The following is a 4,175-nucleotide window of genomic DNA, read 5'->3' on the forward strand; positions in this document are numbered from 1 at the left end:
GGTTTTGGTGTGGGTTGTGTAATTCCTAGATTCATATTGCTAAGCTGTGTAGTTAGTTGATTAGTAGTGCAGCAATCTGGGTTGATATAGGTATGAACTAATCAACCTCCAACACACCTGCAACCTTCTTTAGAGCACTTCTCGCGTCAGCATGCCACTCAAGATTCCCCTATGAAATCCAATTTAGTAGTGTATATAATTCATCATACATCTTTTCAGAGCTTACACACTACTGTTGAATCCAAGAGAATCTTGGTGTTTAGATTAAGACCCTCAATGAAAGTGTGTACTAACACATCATTAGTCTAATGATGATAAAGGCAATTCCTGAGCATAGCCTTGAATCTTTGTTAAGCTTAGTAAAGATTCTCTCCATCTTTCTGCCTGAAACTCAGAATCTCACTTCTAAAATTTATTGTCTTCTCATATGACAAGAATCGAATAAGGAATTTTTGAGCCAGATCATCCCAAGAAGTGATGGAGTTTGGTGGTTCAGCATATAACCACCTCTTTTCTTCCCCCAATAGAGAAAAAGGAAAGAGAGTCAGTCTGACATAATCAGTAGATACCCTAGTAGGAATGTAGGTATCACTGATCTCAAGAAAGTTTGTATGTGTTGTTGTGGGTCCTCGAAAGATAACCCAGTGAACTGCCCACTAGTGTGCAAGAGTTTCACCATATTCTGCTACAGTTCAAACCGACCATACGCATCTAACTTATGGATGCAATTAGTAGCATTGTTCATAAGTGGGATTTCCACTTTACGAACAGTTTTAGCTTATGCTCGAGCAGGAGAAGCTGGAACCACCAGAGCTAGAGCATCGGATCATTAGGATCAACATGATCCACTAGGTCTGCCATTTGAATCTGCTGAATTAGGTAATAAAGTATTGTCGTTCTTCGTATTTGATAAATATTTGTTCAGGTTTATATGGCTCAACTAATACTTTCGCTCTTGCCAGTCCGATACTTCGCTTTTCCTACAAAAGTCAGTAGCTAAGATCAAGTAGTTATACTTAAATTTATTATCAAAAGCCAAAAATTTAAAAAAAAATACTAATTATTTGAGTCCCCGACGACGACACCAAAAACTTATTGCGGTCTATCGCACACATAAATGCACGTGATCGTACAAGTAATATAGTGATTCAAGGAATCTGATATCGTACCCACGAGGACTACTTGATTAGTAATTGACTACTTGATTATTAATTTAATTAACTTCAGTTTCGATAATAATGTATTCAAGTGTTTCGGAGTATCAAGATGGTTGTAATAATTTAATGAATAATCTACTAAGTAAATGAATAACAAAGTGAGTCAATAGCAACATAAGCAAGGTTGTAAACAATACGAGTGAGTGTTCCATGGTTGACAAAACTATTAACAATTTTATAAATCTCTATCCTTATTATGTTCGTGTTGATTATCGGGTTATTGATTCTCAAAGTTTAGGTTATGATCACGGTCTTCCGAACCTCTAATCTTAAACCAAAATAAATATTGCGACTACATAGTTGAGCGATGACGTAATAAGCCATTTAGATGCTTTAAGTTATCTTCCTACAATTGAACCAAACAAGACTCCTAGATATATTCCTATGCTAGTCGCTGCTTCACCTTCTTTATTATGTAGAAGAATATGAACTTTCTCCTTAAACTCTTTGATCTATCTCTTAGATTCTCCTTTCGGGTACACAAAGAAATTATAGATTTATTCTAATAATGGTTATTCATTAAAATAGTAGAAACAAGAGAATAAGAACAACTCATATGATAAATGTACGTTAACCATTCTAAAAATATCAAAATATAATCATGTTCTTGGCCTCAATCCCAGAACAAGGGTGTTTAGCCACTCGTGTTCAAAATCAACATCAAAAAATATAATCAATGATACCAAAATTAATGTTGAGCGATGAAAGTTCAAAGAACCCTAAGAGAAGTATTGTAATTATTTTGGCCTCTGTTGTACGTAAGCCAAAATCCACAATTGATTTGAAGTGTTCCTTTTTATAGTAGGAGACGTTTAGCCGTAATTTTCTCCTCACCACGTCGCGGGGCCTATCACGGAGGTAAAAGTCCACGACACGGACTTATCATGGAAGGATATTAGAATTTGACATCAGGGAATCATCAACCTCCACGACGCGAAGGTAGCTCTCCGTGATAAGCTCCGTGACGTGGAGCTATCGCGAACCCTCACTAGATTTTGTCATTTGATGCTCATGCTCCGCTACTTCATTCCATGATTTTCAAATCTTTTTTCTAACTTCTTCATGTCCAGTATGTCACTCCAAATGCTTTCATGTCCACAATCTCCTTACTATTTCATAAAAGAATGTCCAATTTCACCAAAATCAAGTCCTGCAACACTAATCATGCCAATTAGCTCAAGAATACATTTTCGCCTCTAACACAATACAATTTACAATTTTTAGCTCATAGAACAAGTATAACTATGGGTAATTATTGGCACTTGGGCATATAAATACGCCCAAGGTCTGCGTGAGCGGGGTGTTTTAGTTAGCACAAGGAGAGACGTAAGCCTCAAGGGGATAAGGCGTAAGCCTCATATACCTTTTAATTTTTAATTTATAATATAGCAAAATAGTGTCATAAAGCAAAAGTTTTAAACAACTAAAAACATGATTAACCAAGCTTATAGAAAATAAAACTTATAATCTAATTTTATACATATAAATAAAGAAATGCTATAAGATATTATGATATGCAATTCAACACTAATATTTGCACTTTCAAATAATAAAAGAATTACATTTTTGTAAAACATATTATTACCGTACTATGCAATTTACATCCCTAAAAGAAATTAAACAATAAACTTTATTAGTCCCCTGATGGTAATTTTGAGGGATAACTATCTAGATTAGAATGAGGATTCAATATTTAATGATAGTTATGATTTCAAATAGTGATTATTTTGAGACCTATGGCAAATAATAAAATATGATAATTTTGAGACGTATGGCAATAATATGAAGATCAATTATAAGTGAGGATGTAAAATTCAACTAATTAAATATTTTTTAAAATAATGTTAAATGATATTAATCCTTATTGTACTTTCAAATAGTAAATATGTAATGCAATGACTTGCTATTTAAGTTATTCTCAAAATTCTAATTCATACAGTCGAAAAAAACTATGAAGCATCATTTATTTAATATAGAATTATAAGAGTCAACAATATTAATTAAGGAATTCGACTCATACTTTGCCTAAGATCTGTTAGGTGAGCCCTGAGCATTGGGCGCTAGGCGTGCTTAGGGCGTACAGTCGGCCACTTAAGGGATAAGCCTCACAGGACTAAAGCCTTACTCCTATTCCTCGAGGCATTTTGCCAGTGCCTCACCCTGGGGCGAGCCCCGATGCGATCCTCAAAACTTCCTTTAAAATATTGGTACCAACTAAAATTTTAGCATAAATAAAATAATGTATGCAAAGTTACCTAACTCACAAATATTTTCAAGTATTGTTGGTATTTATTATGAAAATATTCGTTTCTTACTGTTCTAAAGCACTAAGGATCTAAAATTTAATTTGTTTTTCAATATCGCATAATGACATAAATTTATTATAATTTAAAATATAATTTTATTTGTTAGATTGAATTGAATTATACGTGAAATATACTTTATTCAAGAAAGTCAAAAACCACAACGTACATTTAATAAATTTCCTATAGTATTCCTAACTTCTTTATTTCCTTTGGAAGATTTATTAAGAACATGGTTCTTGTACTTCTTTCCTCATTATTCTTGGCACATGAATTGTTACTTGTACAATATTATCAATTATTAAAATAACATTAAGTGTCAATTGATACAACAACATATCTAATATATAATTTCACAAAATAGGTTTGAGAATAGTAGAATGTACACGAACTTTACCTCCACTCTCAGAGGTAGAAAGATTATTTCTGACAGAATTTTAAGCATTAATTGGTATCTTAAAATTTAAAAATAAAGAAAATAAGAAAAATAATTTACTATGGTTAATTAAATTTTGATTTGATCAATTTTAAAATATAAAGTATTTTTTTTTATTTTTCACTCAGTGTCTGGTACTCGCATTGAAGCCCCGAATAATTCGATCGCGCTCTGCAGGGGCGGTGCTCCCAACAGAATCTTCTTCATTTTCAAGGCTTA

The 4,175-nt window shown here is 33.1% G+C and overlaps 1 non-coding gene across 1 annotated transcript; it reads left to right on the forward strand.

Moving 5' to 3' along the window:
- The first annotated feature begins 307 nt into the window (after positions 1–307).
- Positions 308–413, forward strand: LOC124886252. The gene has a single exon (XR_007043338.1). It is a non-coding gene; the product is annotated as a small nucleolar RNA R71 (small nucleolar RNA).
- The last annotated feature ends 3,762 nt before the right edge of the window (positions 414–4,175 follow it).

The sequence above is a fragment of the Capsicum annuum genome, chromosome 7 (genome assembly GCF_002878395.1).
Source record: "Capsicum annuum cultivar UCD-10X-F1 chromosome 7, UCD10Xv1.1, whole genome shotgun sequence".
Classification (NCBI taxonomy): domain Eukaryota; kingdom Viridiplantae; phylum Streptophyta; class Magnoliopsida; order Solanales; family Solanaceae; genus Capsicum; species Capsicum annuum.